This window comes from Pristiophorus japonicus, unplaced genomic scaffold, assembly GCF_044704955.1.
Source record: "Pristiophorus japonicus isolate sPriJap1 unplaced genomic scaffold, sPriJap1.hap1 HAP1_SCAFFOLD_42, whole genome shotgun sequence".
Lineage (NCBI taxonomy): Eukaryota > Metazoa > Chordata > Chondrichthyes > Pristiophoridae > Pristiophorus > Pristiophorus japonicus.
The window spans coordinates 3,047,565-3,066,265 of NW_027254090.1; the positions used below are offsets into that span (position 1 = coordinate 3,047,565).

Consider the following 18,701-nt stretch of genomic DNA (forward strand, 5'->3'; position numbering starts at 1 on the left):
GACAGATTGGTTTGGAGGAGGTCGAGTAGGTATTTCGCTGTTGGAGAGACAAAGCTAAGGGAGCTATGGACTGTCAGAGTTGCTGTCTTGAGGATGAGATTTTAAACCGACGCGCGGTCTGCCCTCCGAGGTGGATATAAAGCATCTGAAGGCCACTATTAGGAAGAAGAGCAGGTGTGTTCACCCAGTGTCCTGGGACCAATATTTATCCCTCAACCAAAATCTGGTCTCTATCACATTGTGCTTTCTTGATGGTGCAAATCTGCTTTTGCATTCCCTCCGTTACAACAGTGACCATTCCTTAAATGTCGTTCATTTGGTCTGTTGCGCTTTGTGAAATCCTGAGGTGAAAGTCGCGGTGGAAATGCTCGGTTTGTTTCTATTACAGCATCTGAAAAATCCCCATGCGAACAAGGCTGATTAGCTCAGTTGCCTTCGAGCTTGGTGTTAATAATGATAACGTCATGGTTTCGATATTCTTATTGTATATTTATTTTATTTTTGGGGGTGTGGTGCTGGTATAATAGTTTTATTATTCCAGAGCAGTATAAACATTGAGGAACGGAACTCACACGGGACTTGAAACACTTTGAAGCAATGCTACAAAACCTAAGTTCTGCCAAGAGCTCATGGACCTACGGAGATATTCCATAATTTAATGAACAATTCCATAACCACAGGAACATTGTGCCATCTCGTATTTCAATCCGTGAATGGCTCGCTGCCGCCGATTGGTTTGTTGTGAAAAGTAACCAACTGAAATAAATGCAATTCCCGTGAGTTCGCTCGTTATCACCATTTGTTTTCTTTAAACCGCTGAGTGCGTTTGGACTAATTGATAAGGTCTTTTACATCCCTGCAAATCCCGATGTTATCAGAAGATCGCAGGTTCGCGTCATTATCGTCGTCGTTGTATTAAATCTCGTTCAACTATTCGAAGCCAAATCACATTCGCCCTCATCAGCTGACGGTGAATTCCACCTAAACATTGGAGGGATCTTTCTTAAAATGTATTTGTTTCATGATGCTTTCTATGAATATTCCTCACTGAAGTTTGTAATACTGTTTCCTACAAAGTAATCACTGTTTAATGCCGAAAATGTATCAGTTTTTCCAAATTCGAACTACTGCTTCCCGTCATTGAAGGGCAGTACAGGAACGGTGATCACATTCTGGTCCAGTGATATCCACAGGGAAAACATTAAAAAAATAGGTTCGCTGCACAATCGCTGCGAGCAGAGCTTGAATGTGCGCGGGGAAACCCCTTTAAATTTCGAGTTCAATGCCTTAACCACTCGGCCATCGCAGCTACACAATGGAATTGTTCAATAGTCCAATGTTCGGTGCGAAATATCAGAAGAATTGAACCATATGCTTGCACTGTTGTATCTCCCAGTCGATATGAAAATTAAATCGTAGTATTGTAGATTCTCACAGCACAGAAGGGAGCAATTCGGCAAGACTTGGAAGGTTTTACTTTTCGGGAAAGACTGAACAAACTGGTGAACTTTTCAATGGAAAAGATAAGGCAGATACGGACTTTAACATTATGAATGGTTTTGGTCGGGTCGACACAGAAACAATATTTGCTATTGTATGCGAGTTGAGAAATAGTCGTCTTACATATAAGCCAGTCACCGATAAATTTAATAGAAAATTCAAGAGTAACTTCTTTACCAAAGAGTGGGTAGAATGTGGAAGATGCTACCACGAGAAGTAGCTGCGGCGACTAGCACAGATGCATTTAGGGTGCACCTCCGCACATGTGTGAAAAAGTATTAGAAGAATATGCTGAGCGGAGGCAGTGAAGTAGGGCGGGAGGGCGCTCGTGTGCCGCCTGCAAAACCTGTTGGGGAAAATGTTATCTTTATATGTTGCAGAATCTATACAACATTAAGTAACATCACTTTTAAACATCAAGAACAACATGATCATGTAGCGCCTTTAATGTAGTGAAATGTCCCAAGGCGCTTCACAGGAGTATTATGCAATAACAAGTTGACAACGACATGAATAAGTATAAATTAGCGCAGGTGTCAAAAACTAGTATGGTTGATATTGGGAAAGAAATCTGTGGACAGCTGGAAGACTTCAATGAATTGACCACGTGTGCAGGACAATGGCTAATGGAATTAAAGTCGGAGAAGTGTGAGATAGTACATTTTGTGAGGGCTAATAAGGCAAGGGAATAAACATTAAATGGTAGGTGACTGGAAAGGGCAGAGTAGCAAACGGACCTTGGAGGGCATGTCCACAGATCCCTGATGGTAGCAGGCCAGGTAGATAAGGTGGTTAAGAAGCAACACGGAATGCTTGCTTTTATTAGCTGAGCCACAGAGTACAACAGCGGGGACGTTGTACTTGAACTGTGTAAAACATTAGTTAGGCCACAACTAGAGTACTGTGTATTGTTCTGGTCACCGATTTGCAGGAAATATCTGATTGCACCCGTGAGCGGCAGAGTCGTTTTTTTACGAATGTTGCCTGGACTGGAGAATTTAGCTATGAGGAAAGATTGGATAGGCTGGGCTTGTTTTCTTTGGAACAGAGGAGCCTGAGAGTGGACCTTACTGAGTTGTATAAAATTATGAGTGGACCTTGTAGTGCGTATAGGACGGATTTAGTTCCCTTATCAGTATGATCAACAACCAACCAGGAGGCATTGATTTAAAGTCATTGGTGTGAGGCTGGAGGGGCTATGAGGTGAAATGCTTTCACCCAGATGGTGCTGCTAGTCTGAACATCACTGCCTGAAAGGGTGATAGAAGCAGAAGCCATCAACCAATTTACAAAGTACTTCGATGTGCTCTTGAAACGCCATAATCTACAGGGATAGGGACCAAGAGCTGGAACGTGTGAATCGACTGGATCGCTCTTTGATGGACTGAGCGGAAGCGATGAGCTGAAATGACCTCCTTCCGTTCTATAAATAGCTATGAATCTCTGAGAGGACGCGGTGAAGTCGGGTAGAAGGGGGCTCGTGTGGAGCATTAACTCCGGCAAATTCAGTTGTGGGAAATGGTCCCTTTCTGCGGCGCAAACTATATAACATTAGGTAAGACACCTTTGAGACAACAACAACAAATTGTATTTCGACAGAACCTTTAATGTAGTAACACGTCCCAAGGCGCTTCACAAAATTATTATGGGATAATAATTTGACTGCGTTCTGCATAAGTGGAAATTAGTGCAGTGGACTAAAAGCTTGGTCAAACAGTTACGGTTTATAATGATCAAGAAAGCTGTAGACTGCAGCAGATATCAATGAATTGTCAGGCGGGCTGAAAATAGGCTAATGGAATTCAATCTGCAAAGTGTGAGGTATTGAATTTGGGGAGTGCTAATAAGGGAAGGGAATATACATTAAATGGTCGGTCACTGAGGAGTGCAGAGGAGCAAAGTGGTCTTCGAGTGCAATTCCACCGATCCCTGTTGGTAGCCGACCATGTAGATATTGTGGTTAAGAAGCCCCACGGAATACTTGCCTTTATTAGCTGAGCTATAGAATACAAGAGCGGGGAAGTTAAGCTTGAATTTTATAAAACACTAGTTGTGGCACAACTGGAGCACTACATGCTGTTCTGGTCAGCGCATTGCAGGAACAATCTGATTGCACTCGTGGGTGTAGGGTGTTCATTTTCGTTGATGTTACCGGGAATGGATAATTTAGCTCTGAGTAAAGATTGCATATGCTGTGGTTGTTGCCTTTGGCACAGAGGAGGCTGAGCGGGGACCTTATTGAAGTGAATAAAATTATGAGTTGCCTCGATAGAGTGCATTGATAGGATATATTTCCCTTAGAAGTGGTTAACAACCAGGGGGCACAGATTTAAAGTAATTGGTAGGAGGGTAGAGCGGTTCTGAGTGGAAAAGTGTTCATACAGAGGGTGGTGGGGGTCTGGAACTCACTGCCTGAAAGGATGGGAGAGGCAGAAGCCCTCACCACATTTAAAAATTAGATGAATGTGCACTTGACGCGGTGTAATCTTCTGGGCTACGGAACAAGAATTGGAAAGTGTGATTCGGCTGGATAGCTCTTTTCAGACGGGGTGCACATTGTGGGCTGAAATGGTCTCCGTCCGTGCTGTAAATTTCTATGAGTCTCTGGCAGCACATAATTTAAAATAGACAGAGAATGATCCAGAACTGACAGCACATCCCTTTTAAACAGACACAGAATGATCGAGTTGCGATGAAAGTTCATCGACCTGAAACATGAAAATTGTTTCTCTCTCCGCAGATTTTTCCTGGTCTACTAAAGTGTTTTCAGATTTTTCTGTTTTTAGTTACAGTTTCGGCATCAAAAATATTTTACTTTTGTATTCGTTTAGCTCAAGGCGGCTTTGTGGCGCAATGGATAGCGCATTGGATTTCGAGTGAGAAGTTTAGCAACGTATTCAAAGGTTGTGGGTTCGAGTCCCACCAAAGTCGGATTTTGCATCAGGCTTTCCTGTTGACTTGGCCGCACAAATGCATTTTGCAGCATATCAACAATTCAGAGAGGGAAACTGCTGCCCGAGCACTTCTTTTTACAAAAGTGGCTCCAATCCCACCCACTTATCCTCTGAGTTCACTTAGCGCCTTGAAGCGATTACACAGAAGCAGGAGCTGGTCATCGAGATTGCAACACATGGCCAGCAGGAGTCCATTAACCCCCCCAAGCGAGTTGCAATGAACAGGAGGAAGCCATTTAGCTCCTGGAGACTGTTATACAGGGACAGAGGGAGGAAAGTAAATCTTCGGGATTGAGCCAGTGGAGAGGCAGAAGTCATCCAGCTCCTTGAGCCTGTTGTACAAGAAGATTCGAAGCCCATTTACCATTCGAAACTGTTGCATAGAATGAGTACGAGGCATTTGAGACCCACGAAACTGTTATACTGGAACAGGAGGATTCATCAAGCACATTACACAGGGGGGCGGGGGGGTAATCAAAAAAGCATGATATTTATGTTAATGCAAGTGTAATCCAGAGAGAGGAATTCACCGCCAAACACGAAAGCAGTGAAATTTAAATTCAATTTTTAAAGCTCGAAATTTAAAAGTGTCAGTAATGGTGACCATTTTCGTAACACACCCATATGGTATACTAGTCTGCTTTAGGGTTGGAAAGCTGCTGTCCTTACCAGTGCAGGCTTATATGCGACTCCAGAACCACAACAACGTGGTTTACATTGAACTTCCCTCGGAAATGGCCCAGTGAGTTACTCAGGTGCATATGGTGGCTCACCACGATCTTCACAAGGGCAACTAGAGATTAACAACAGATGCTGCCCTCACTAACGTTGCCCATAGGCATGAATTTATAAAATAAACATTAGAACCTCGAGCTTGTTAGACAGGAGAAAAAAATGCCTCAAGCGAGGTAAGCGATTGCAGAGTCAGGAGACAACGAGATGAATGTATAAATAACTGGCTTCAAGACAGAAAGCAGAGAATAGGGGTAAAAAATAGCTTTTCATTGTGGCAGATGTTGCGTAGTGGTGTTCCACAAGATCGGTGCTGGACTAACTCTTGTTCACAATTTCTATTAAAGATTTAGATCTGCAAAGCAAAAACAATAATTTCAAAATGTTGCAGATGACACCAAATCAGGAGTATGTTCAATTCTGAGGAGGACTGTAACAAACTGAAGGAGGACATAGACAATCATCCAGAATGGGCATATAATTGGCAAATGAATTTCAAACCATATAAATATGAGGTAACACAATTTGGTAGGATGAATTGGGAAGAATTGGAGGGTGCCAGTCTGGGGGGCGTAGAGGAACAAATACATTTCGGAGTACAAATACACAAAACTCTAAAAGTTACAACACATGTTATCAACCCAAAAAAAAACAAGCACGAGGATTTATTTCTTGATGTATTGAATTGAAAAGTAGCAAAGTAATGCTAAACTTGTATTTAATCTTGGTTAAACCAAACTTGGCGTACTGCTAACAGGTCTGGTCGCCAGATTATAAAAAGGAAAGAGAGGCATTGCAGAGTTTGCAAGGCAGAGTTAGAACGATGGTACCAGAACAGACGGCTTATTTATATCAGGAAAGGATGAACAGACTAGTCTTTTTTCTCTTGAAAAACGAAGGCTCTGGGATCAGCCTCTTTAAAAGATACTGGGAGAGTGAGGGATGTGCTGGGCCATAGTGTTACATATTGTGAGGGATAAAACTCAGCTGGTGCTGATGTCCAACAGCAGTTTTCAGCTGCTGGATCTGTTCTGAATCTATTCCATTTAGCACGATGGTAGTGCCAGAGAACACGTTGCAGAGTGTCCTCCCTGTGAAGACAGGACTTTGTATCCACAAGTACTGTGCTGTGTTCACTCCTACCAAGATTGCCATGTACAAATGCATCTGCGACAGACAGGTTGGTGAGGAGGAGGTCAAGTCGATTTTTCACTATCGGAGTGGCACTAGTGAGGGATCACTGCACTGTCGGAGTTGCTGTCTTTCGGATGAGATCTTAAACCCAGGCCCGGTCTGCCCTCCGAGCTGGACCTAAAAATTCCCCAGGCCACTATTCCGAAGAAGAGCAGGAGAGTTCACCCCAGTGTCCTGTGGCCAATATAAATTACTCAATCAACATCTGGTCATTATGACGTCGTGCATTCTTGCTCGTGTAAATCTGCTTTTACATTTTCTATATTAGAACAGTGGCCACACTTTAAAAGTATTTAACTGGCTGTGTAACGCTTTGGGAAGTCCTGATATGACAAGAGTTGCAGAAATGCTCGCTTTTTCATTTATAGCCGATAAAAGTGCAAGTTAACATGGCGGGTTAGTATGGTTCGTTAAAGTGTGGCGTTGATAACTACAAAGCTTCGTGTTCTAACACTGTTGATGCCTTTAGTTGTTATTTTTTGTGGACCGGAGTGCGTTGCGAGTATCTTAGCTTTATTATTTTACAGCAGCTTAAACATTTAGTAATGAAAGTCACACAGTTACTGCAATAATTTGAAACAATGCTGCAAAATCGTAGTTCTGCCGAGAGCACATGGACCTGCGGAATGTTTCCAGCATTTAAAGGACAATTCGATTATCTCCTTTATTTTGGGACTTCTCGCAATTCAATCAGTGAAAGGCTCAATGCCGCTGATTGGTTTGAGGTTCAAAGTATGGAACTGAAATATATACAATTCCGGTTTGTAATCGCTCATTCTGACCATTATTCCGCTGTGAACTGCAGGGTCGTATAACTTAATGGATAAAGCCTCTGACTTTGGCACGAAACTTGATGTTATCAGAAGAATGCAGGTTTCAGTCGTGTTTGTCAACTCATGAGCAGAAGATGATTTCCACGGCTCTTTTTCGAAAGGCATTATTTTTATGTTGTTCATATTTCAGAGTGATCTTTACAACAATCACTAATTTTGAACAGACTCGGGATTAAATAATCAGTTTGCTCTAGAATCGCTGAGCGCAGGGATCGAATCTGCACCGCGAAATCCCATTGGACTTTAAGTTTAACGCCGAGGCCACTTGGTCATCGCAGCTACAAAATATGCTTTAATTAATTGTCTAGTGTCCGGTGCTAAATATCAGACAATTGGCCTGCATGCTTGTCCTGTTGCATGTCTCAGTCGATGTGAAATATTAAATTGTAGAATCATAGAATCTCACAGCACAAAAGGAAGCAATTAGGCCAGAACTGACAAGATTTACTTATGCGGACAGACTCAACTGACTGGGGAGCTTTCCCTGGAAAAGACAAGGCAGGTATCTTTACCATTATGACGCGGTTTGATAGGGTCGACAAGGTGAAGATATTTGCTCCGATGCAGGATTTCAGAATATAGTTCATAAATATAAGATAGACACCGATAAATTCAGTTGTCAATTCAAGAGTGGGTAGGATGTAGAAGACGACACCACGAGCAGTAATTGATGCGAATAGCACAGATGCATTAAAGGCGCAGCTACCTGAACACATCAGTGAGAAAGGAATAGTAGGATATGCTATAGGATGAGGTGAATATGGCTAGTGTGGAGCATTAACTCCGGCAAAACCAGTTGGGGAAAATGTTCTATTTCTGTGATGCAATTTCTACATAAATTTATGCGTCACCCCTTTTAAACAACTACATCCACTTGTATTAATATAGCACCTTTAATGTCGTGAAATATCACAAAGCACTTCACAGGAGTATTATGCAATACAAATGCGACACTGAGCCACATAATTAGAAATTAGTGCAGGTGACGAAAAGCTTGGTCAAAAAGGTATGGTTGATAATGAGGAAGAAAGCGGCAGACTTGCAGGAACATATCAATGAACTGATCAGGTGAGAAGAAGAGTGGCTCATGGACTTCAACCCGGAGGAATATGAACTAATGCATTTGGGGAGATCTAATAAGGCAAGGGAGTGCACATTAAATGGGAGGACGTTGGAGTGCATGTCTACTGATCCTTGACGTTAACAGGCCAGGGAAATAACATAAATAAGAAGCAAAACAGTATGCTTGCCTTCATTAGTCGAGACATAGAATACAAGATCGGGGAAGTTACACGTGAACTGTGTAAAGCACCAGTTATGCCATAGCTAAAGTACTGCGTGCTTTTCTGAACACTGCATTGCAGGAATGATCTGATTGCACTCTGACTTACAATGTCGGTTTACGAGAATGTTGCATGGACTGGAGATGGTAGTTGTGTGGATCGATTGGATGGGCTGGGGTTGTTTTCTTTGGAAAAGTGGAGGCTGAGGAGGGACCGTATTGATGTTTATAAAATTATGAGTGGCCAAATAAAGTGCATAGGAAGGATATATTTTCCTTTGAAGGGTTGGAACAAAGCATGCGGCATGGACTCAACTTAATTGGTCGGATTGTAGAGGGGATTTGAGGGGAAATGTTTCCACCAGATGCTGGTGGGTATCTGGAATTCATTGCCAGAAAGGATGGTCGAGGCAGAAGCCGTCGCCACATTTAAAAATTACTTGGATATACACCGAGAAGTACAGTAACCTACAAAGTTACAGACCGAGAAGTGGGAAGTGGGATGAGGCTAGCGAGCTCTTTATCGGACGTCACAGACAGGATGGGTTGATATGGCCTCCTTCCGTGCTGTAAATTACTATGCTCTATGACAACACAATTGTCTGAAACAGACAGAGATTGATTCGCTACTGAAAGCACTTCCCTTTTAAACGAACACATAATGTTTCTGCTCAGACACCACATTTCTTTTGAACAGACCGTATGCGATGAAAGTTCATTGACCTGAAACTTTAACTCTATTTCTCTGTCCGCAGATTATTCCTGATCTGCTGAGTGCTTGCAGCGTTTTCTGTTTTTAGTTCAGATTTCCGGCATCAATACTATGTTACCTTTGTATTGCTGCAATATTTGGCAGCTCTGTGGCGCAATTGATAGCGCATTGGACTTTTAATCAATGGCATATAAAGCATTTCAAGATTGTTGTATCGAGTCCCACCAAACTAATTAATTCTGTGCGTTCTCTCGGCACCTTGAGTTTGTTATGCAGGAGCAATCAATCGAGCCTGTTCCACAAGGAATGGTGAAGGTCCATTAACCTTTAATACCGGTTACAAAGGACAGGAGGAAGGCAATCAGCTGTTTGTGCCTGTTATATAAGAACAGTCGAAATCCGTTCGGTCGCACGGAGCAGTTGCATAGCAATGGTAAACCCTTCACCTGTACACAAGGGCAGTCGGTGTCTATTCAACACTCGAGCATTAGTCATAGGCAAGGCGGAAGCCGTAGGCTGCATAGGCCTGTTGTACAAGAGGAGAAGAAGTCCATTTAACAAGTCGAATCTGTTGCATCGGAAAAGTAGGAATTATTCAGCTGCCAACCCCTCGAGCAAATTATATAACCCGAAGACATTCATTGCAGCATGATGGTTTTGTCGCTGGACTAATAATGCACAGACGAAATTACAGCCCACCACGAGAGCAGGGAATTTAATTTCAATTAAACAAATCGTGAATTTTAAAGCAAACCCATCTGATTCATTAATATCCATTCGGGAAGGAAAGCTGCAGTCCTGAAAAGTCTGGGACTATATGTGACTCTTTAACCACAGCAATCTGGTTGACTCTTCACGGTCCTCTGAAATGGCTACGCGAGCCACTCAATTGCAAAAGGTGGCTCACCACCACTTCACAACGACAGTTAGAGATGGGCAACAAATGGTTCCCCTGCTGGCAATGACCACATGCATGAATGAATAAAAGAAAATTTAGAAAGCATCGACTATGAGAAAAAGGTATGTTTTCATAGCGGCAGAAGGTGGGTATTTGTGCTCCCCAAGAAACGAGTCTGCGACCACTGTTGTTCATCATTTATATGAACGATTTAGAATTAGGAATCAAAAACACTATTTCGAAATTTGCGGATGACACCAAATTAGTGATTGGGTAGTTAATACTGAGGACTACTGCAACAAATTTCAGAAGGACGTTAAAAATTTGCAGAATGCGCAGATAATTGGCAAATTAATTTCTAACTATATAAATGTGCGGTATTACATTTTGGAAGGAGAATGTGGAGGTCACTAATTATTTGGGGGGGAGGCGGTGGCACAGTCTAGTTGCCGCAGAGGAACAAGGGGAACGCGAAGTACAATTACACAAAACTGTAAAATTTACGACACAGGTTAGCGAGGCCATACAAAAGCAAAGCAACGAATAGGAATTATTTCTTGACGTATAAAATTGTAAAGTGACGACGTTATTCTAAAACGTATCGAACGTCAGTTTGACCACACGTAGAGGAATGTGTACTGTTCTGGTCGCCATATTATAAAAACGGAATAGCGGCATTGCAGAGGATGCACAGAAGATTTACAAGGATAATAGCAGAAGAGCCAGCGTATCGATATCAGAGTAAGATCAACAGGCTGGCTCTTTTTCCCTTGAACGGTGGTGACCTAATCGAGACAGTTAACATTATGAAAGGTGTCGATGATGTATACAATAGGAATGTTCCACTTGTCGCCAGGAATATAACCAGAGGCCATCATTATAAGATTGTCACCATTAAATCAGATGGGGAATTGAGAAGAAACTCATAATCCCAAAGCAGGGTGACATTATGGAACTCGCTACTACAGGGAGTGGTTGAAACGAATAGCATCATTGCCTTTAAGGAGATGCAAGACAAGCATTTCCCGTAGAGGGGAATAGTGCGTTCGGCTGATAGATTTAGATGAGGAAAGACGAGAGGAGGCTCCAGTGCAGCATACCGACTGGCTGAGTCGAATGGCATCTGCATGTGTCGTATATGCGAAGTAATCCAATGTAATCCTAAGTGAGCTTATTGCGCATGAACTGGAAGAAGCCACACAGGACCTTGAATATTTTACACAGTAGCAGGCTCTCATCCCCTCAAACATGTCCAATAGGAACAAGAGGCAGCCATTCAGCTTTTCAGGCATCTGACATGAGAACATGAGGCGGGTAGTTCAGCATCTTCCAAACAGGTTTTGGAATAGGGAAACACTATTCAGCCCCTCGAAACTGTTCTTTAGGAACAAGAGGAGGCCATTGAGCCCATATAGTTTGTTTCACTGGAAAAGCAGTAGGACATTCAAAATCCAGAGCCTGTTATATAGGAAAAGGAGAAGGATATACAGCACATAGAGGCAGGTTACACAAGAACAGGAGAAGTTCATTCACCCACTCAAGCCTGTTGCACAGGCGCTGAAGGAGGCCATTCATCCTTTGACCGAGTTGCACAGTTGCGGGATGAAACTTAGTGCATGGCAGCACAGTGGTAATGTTACTCTATTTGTATTTCAGAGAAATAAGTACAAATCCAACCATGGCGGCTGGGTAATTTAATTCAGTTCATTAAACAATCTGGAATTAAAAAGTCGTTATCCTGTCTTTCCTCATGCAACTTGATCAAATAATGCTCTACTCCATTCTCCCTCAAATGCTTATCTAACCCACCCGTTAAATGCATCTACACTATTTGCTTCAACCACTCCATGTGGTAACGAGTTCCACATTTTCACCACGATCTGCGTAAATAATTTTTATTTGACTTTGTGGTGACTTTCTTATATTGATGCCCTCTGGTTTTTTTCCAAAGCACAACTGGAAATACTCTCACTGTAATTGCTCAGTCCAAGTATTTGCCAATTTTAAGAGCTTTATTCGGTCAACCTCAGCCTTCTCTTTTCAAGGCAAAATAAACCATGCATGTGCATCATTCCCTGTTAGATATACCCTTGCCTTTATGGTGTCTTCGTCGTTAATCTTTTTTTCTGACCTCGCCTGTGATTCTTGCTGTGGATTCAAAATAACTGCGTGACCCAAGTCTACTAAAGTATAAAAATATGTTTATTTCGAATACATATACCTTGGCCAAGCGAAAACAGCAGTTTGAATTGAGTTCACACAACCCGTTAATGACTCCTCGGCTTGTGGCGATCTGCTCTCAGTGCTTAATGCCAAAGAATGCAATTCACTAAGTCACCTGCTCCACTACACTGAAGAATGTTACACTTTGCAGCAATGGAACAACATGCCATGTTTCCTGTTATTCAACAACTAGCCTAACCGCAAGTCTGCATTTTATATCTATCTTTGTTAAGCTTGCCACCTCATCCTCTTGCAGATAAACTGCTTTCTGATTGGCCTTGCGAGTTGTTGCCAGACAAAAACGACTTGACATGCTTTTTTCCCTGATGCTGATCCTGAAACTCAATATTACTACTTGTCCATTTCTGAACACATTTTCCAAACTGCAACATTATTCCACTCTGGTCGTTTCTAAAAATCTCACTTCAATTCCCCCTCTGGTTTTTGGTTCCCCCGAGCCCATGAGACCAGTAGAGCGATGCTATCTAATGCTTCCGACTTCCCGCTGCATTTTGCAGTGATCTGCCACCAGGTTTGTGATGTCTATTTCTTAACCCGGGGTGTTAATGTCCCACATGCAACAACAGTCTATCTTTCTCTTGCATACGTGTCATTGCTTTCGTTTGCTGCCGCTTTCTACATTTTCCACAAGCTGCACATGCCATTATCAACCAGCATAGTGCCAAAATCAGTTGAAATGCCAACAATAAGTGAGCAATGATACGTATCCATGGCTGGATATAAACTTTCAGTCCCCAGTTCCATGCCTTCTCGTACCAGGTTGTACTTTGAAGGTCTTTTCCAATGTCCTAAACCAGTTCGCACTGTTACTGTTTGAGCACGTGATATAGATTGATACTTGCAGGCAGAAGATCCTTTATTTCTCTCACGTCCTCGGGCAGGTGGGACATTGGTGCAGTCAGTTCACTTTCATAAGGGTGCTAATCTTGTTTAATATCATCATTCAGTCTCAGGCTAATGGTTTCTCGAGCAAGGATATACTTTATTCGTGCTCCTCCAATTGTTACTGGTAGCATCGGGATGAAGCAAAAGTTGACGTTATTGATATTACAGAGATAATTTCCATTGGTATAAGTTGGCTGGTTGGTTACCACACAGTATTCCCCCTTTCCGCGTTAAGCTGAGTGGGTGTATTCGGTTCTGATGAGTTGATTTCTAAGACAAACCCGATGGTTTAATTCAATCCGCACCCATCCTCGCTTCCCCAGCCTACTGAATGTGGACATATTGTTAGACATCATACTCTGCGGCACCCTGATAATGTGATCCCTCTCAGGATCCATTCGGTTTGATGGCATATTGATCAATTGGTTAATAGCGCATGCAGTTCTCACCCGGGATTAGGCCCAGTTTTCTACCTCTAACTGGGGGTGTGATCCAAACTCCCCGTTCGTCATTACCAGAGTCATTCGGACTATCCCCACCAGGGCAGAAAGTGAATCTTTGCATCAGCCGGTTAACGGAAAGACTCTTGTCATTCCTTTCATGATGCACACGTACAGTGACCCTGGGTGCTGTGCTCGGTGAAAAAGCTGGGTGCTGTGAATCCATTCCGGGAGTTCATCCTTGTGCAGTTTGTACAGGTTCTCCCTGACCTGCCCAATCATCCATCCCCCACAAGCTTGGCAGAGGTCTCGCTGAACCTCTGCATTTTCTGCAGTGAATTGTCAGTCAATCCAGCGATTAATTGTGGCAGCATGGCCCTGCAGGACTGTAATCCCTTTGACTAACCTCCCTGCTGTCCCATCGCCTACACGCACAGGCTCTTTGACGGCATCTGTCTGCCCCTGCAGCAACTTCCTCACTGTGTCTTTAAGACTTTCCAATTGTCACTGTCTCGCATGTACACCAAGGGCATTTATAAATCAGGTTCCCGTATTGTGACTTTGTTAAGACGTCATTGATCAGACCACGCTTCTGTCTGTAGGTCTGAACTACTTTCAGAGGGCTCCGGTATCTGGATGCTCCTGAGGCGTCCCGGGATTCTTTCAACACTATGCTGAGCATTCGAGTGTGAAATGCCCGTACCTTAAGGTCACATTTTTTCTGTTAGCCCTATGTCCGTCAGGATTACTATTACAGCTAATATGTCATGGTATATATTTTCTTACAATTGGATTCCCTCTGTTTTCAGGACTATCCTGCATGATGGTCCCGTGTTATGTTGGAACATTCTAACGGTTTCGGTGTTGGCGAGGCGGGCGGTGCTGTCGTTAATGGTCACTCGTCTGCCCATCTCACACGTATTATTGGCGAGGGACATGACCTGTCTTTTTAAATGCAATTGTAATATCTGTGTCGAAATGTTCGTTCTGCCATGACGCATACCGTAATTACATTAGACTTATGAATTATAACTTGTGAATCTGTATCATAGTATTCTTCCATTTTTTTTGCATGATTCCTTAAAGTCTTTATGGTCATAATAATGATTTGCGATAATCGTTGCGATCGATAAGGAGCGTCCATATAAAGACACTAACAAGTTTATAGGATATACATGCCGTTCCGTGTGATATCACAGAGATTCCTAAGAATTTCAGTTGCACCCACGAGCATTTTCGGATGGTGAAGTCGGTGTCAGACTAATGTCCACCAGACCTCAGTCTAAACGAAATATCACCGCTATGTGGATTCCAACCCCTACAATTATTCGCCTGAATTCGGGATCCATGGGTCTTCCTCGTGGTGTTGATCCGTTGTCCGCATCATCCATAACAGTATCATCATAAGCCAGACCGTCCTGTAAAAGGGCGGGAGGCCCTTGTGCTATTCGCCACATATCAGTGGATCTTTTCAACTGGGACCAATGTTTCGACCGTCCTACTCCATTCATATCCACATGCATCACCACTGATTAATATCTCGTGTGCTCCTTACCACTGCGGTGCGAACCCAGTTTGTCCCAATAGCCCCTTAACCATTACTGCCTACACCACTTGGGGAAGATCTTCCGGGGACTCGAACTCTTCGTATTCATCCCGGCTGCCTGCCGTTCTCTTACTTCCTGCCCCATATCCTTAAGTTCCTTACTTAACACCATTACATATCTCCTAATCTGATCTCGCAATTGGCCCACATCTTACTCTCCTGTAACTGTAACATCGGGCAGTCGCAATTGCCCGACCAGGCATGAGTTCACATGGAATTACTCCTGTTGTCTGTTTAGGTGTTGGCCTTTGTCTCATCAGGATAGCAGGGATAAGATCAGCCTAAGCCTGTCCGTTTCTTGGATTGCTTTTGACAAGACTGTCTTTATTCTCCAATTCATACGTTCTACCACCCCCGAAATCTGCGCTTAGTAGGGGATGTGAAATTATTCTTTATTACTCAATATGGTGCAAAGTAAGTTTTCCATCTGTCCTATGAAATGCATCCCCTGATCGGTTCGATATCGTTGTGGATGCCCCAGCGGGGAATCACTTCCTCGGCTACGACACGAGCTGTTTCGGTTGCCGCACAGTTTCGGATGGGGGAAGCTTCCACCCAACGTGTAAAAAAATAAATTATTACGAGACAGTATTTCTTTCCTGTACAGATTGGCAGTGGTCCCGTGAAATCAAATTGTACTTTCTCCCAATGACCCTCGCGACCGTGTTTGATGGGCCATTCTAATTTTAATGGTTTTTCACGGATTATGTCGGGCACAGGAAATACATTGCTGGCATTATTTATCAATGTCTCGTCCCATGCCTGGCCACCACCAATCCGTAGAGACACTATTGATCATGGCATTTCGCCCGGCATGGTTAATGCCGTGGTGCAGTTCCATGAGCATCTTCCTGATACAAGTGGGGTCTGTCACCTTGCCGTCCATTCTCCACACGGAGTCTGGATCTGGTGCCCCTCCATGTATTTCCGATTTGTCTTTTCTACATAACTTACATCTGCAAATAATTTTGCAATATCAATATCTTCTTTAGTGATGATACTCGTTACTGATTCTCCATCACTTCAGATGAAACTGTTGCCTCCTGCGTTGTCTTACCATATAATCATTACCTCTCTGGACATAATCTATCACTTTGTGATGGCCTTTGACCTTTATTACCGCTGCCACGGCGGGTTTACTCGCCGCGTCTCATAGCAGCCTAATTCGGCCTTCATGTGTGATGGACTCCCCGCCGGAGATGACAAACCCTCGCCTTCCACAGGCGGTCAAGGAGTCATGGAGTACTCCAAAAGCATATCGGCTGACTGTGCAGATATTTACCCGCATGCCTTCAGCTAACTAGAGCGCTTCTGTCAGGGCAGTGAGTTCTGCCACTTGTGCAGAAAGTTCTCCGTGCAGTCTCCGAATTAGGACACGGTGAAGCGCTGCACTGGTCACCACCCAACCTGTATGTGGGGACATTTGGAAAAAAATTGCGGGATCCGTCCACATGAAGGATTAAATCGGGGTCCTCGAGTGTGATCTCACATATATTACGGTGTGAGTCTTCCCACTCTCGGGTGTGTCACTCATGGGGTTCATTTGTGGCCAGTTTACCCTCTGCAGGGTCCTCCCCTGTGTGTCGTACTATTTTAACGGTCTCATCATTGGAGAGTGTAACTGCCTCCCATTTAGCCTGCGTACATTGGGTTAGGGTAAGGGTTCGGGTTAGTATCTCACTTTTCCGGAGTTGAGCATTTCTCCCAGCGTTTGTTTAGTGTGCTGTACAATTTCCCCGATCATCACTAACGGTTCACAGATTTTCTCTGCCTACGTTGTGAAATCCAGAGCCGCCACACACTGGAACAAACCGACTGGCACGAGTCGCTTTTGGGTTGAGTAATAGGCTTGAGGACACATCCGGTCCCCATACATCTGAGTGATCAATGCCCTGTAGAATCCTTCCTGATTTTTGCCGTAACTGTGGAAAGATATGTCGATGTTCGGGAGATCCAGGCCAGGCACAGATATTAATCCTACTTTCAGATTACCATATGCTGTTTCCTGCTCCGGGCCCCACGCTACACTTTGTAGGGAGTTTTTCCCCCTTTCACCAGTTTCTGCATTGGATCAACTATGGCTGCGAAATTGGCTATAACGCATCTGCAGTACATAAGGAGTCCCAGCACTTTCCATACCACTCGGAGCGTCTTTGGACATGACTTGATTCTCATAGCTTCTTTCCAATCTCGAGACATTGTTCCAGTCCCTTTTGATATCTCATGTCCCAAATATTGTCGCATATGGGCTTTCTTGGGATTGAATTTAATCCCTGCCTTTGTAGGGTTTCAGAATTTCTATGAGAACATAGAAACATATAAAAATAGAAAATAATTGCAGGAGTAGGCCATTCGGCCTTTGAGCCTGCAACACCATCCAATGAGTTCATGGCTGAACATGCAACTTCAGTACCCAATTGCTACTTGCTGGCATTGCCCCTTGATCCCGCGAGTAGTTGGGATTGTATCTAATTCCTTTTTTAATATATTTAGTGAATTGACCACAACAACTATCGACGGGAGAGAATTCCACAGGTTCACCACTCTCTGGGTGAAGAGGTTTCTCCTCATCTTCCTCATAAATGGCTTACCCCTTGTCCTTAGACTGTGACCCCTGGTTCAGGAATTCCCCAACATTGGAAACATACTTCCCACATCTAACCTGTCTGAAACCGTCCGAATTTTAAACGTTTCTATGAGACCCCTTTCATTCTCCTGAACTCCAGTGAATACAAGCCCAGTTGATCCAGTCATGTTTTGCTATGTCAGTCGCGCCATCCAGGAATCAGTCTGGTGAACCTTTGCAGCACTCTCTCAATTGCAAGAATGTCCTTCCTCAAGTAAGGAGACCAAAACTGTACACAATACTCCAGGTGTGGCCTCACCAAGGCCCAGTGCCACTGTAGTAACACCTCCCTGCCCCTGTACTCGAATCCCCTCGCTATGACGGCCAACATGCCATTTGCTTTCATAACCGCCTGCTGTACCTGCATGCAAACCTTCAATGGCAGATGTACCATGACACCCAGATTTCGTTGCACCTCCTCTATTCCTAATCTCTCACCATTCAGATAATAGTCTGTCTGTCTGTTTTTACCACCAAAGTGGATAACCTCACATTTATCCACATTGTATTGCATCTGCATGCATTTGCCCACTCACCTAACCTATCCAATCACCCTGCCGCCTCTTCACTTCCCCCTCATAGCTCACAACGTCAGCCAGCTAAGTGCCGTCGGCAAACTTGGAGATATTACACTCAATTCCTTCATCTAAATCAGTAATGTGTATCGTAACGAGTTGGGGTCCCAGCACTGAGCCCTTTGGCACTCCACTAGTCACTGCCTGCCATTTGGAAAAAGACCCGTTTATCCCAACTCTCTGCTTCCTATCTGCCAACTACATCTCTTTCCACGTCAGT

At 43.6% G+C, this 18,701-nt stretch overlaps 2 non-coding genes across 2 annotated transcripts; one reads left to right on the plus strand and one right to left on the minus strand.

Annotated features, from left to right (window-relative positions):
• Nucleotides 1-1,227: 1,227 nt before the first annotated feature.
• Nucleotides 1,228-1,309, minus strand: trnas-cga (transfer RNA serine (anticodon CGA)). The gene has a single exon. It is a non-coding gene; the product is annotated as a tRNA-Ser (tRNA).
• A 3,030-nt stretch (nt 1,310-4,339) lies between these two features.
• On the plus strand, nt 4,340-4,431 carry trnar-ucg (transfer RNA arginine (anticodon UCG)). Its single transcript is given in 2 exon segments — nt 4,340-4,376; nt 4,396-4,431. It is a non-coding gene; the product is annotated as a tRNA-Arg (tRNA).
• The last annotated feature ends 14,270 nt before the right edge of the window (nt 4,432-18,701 follow it).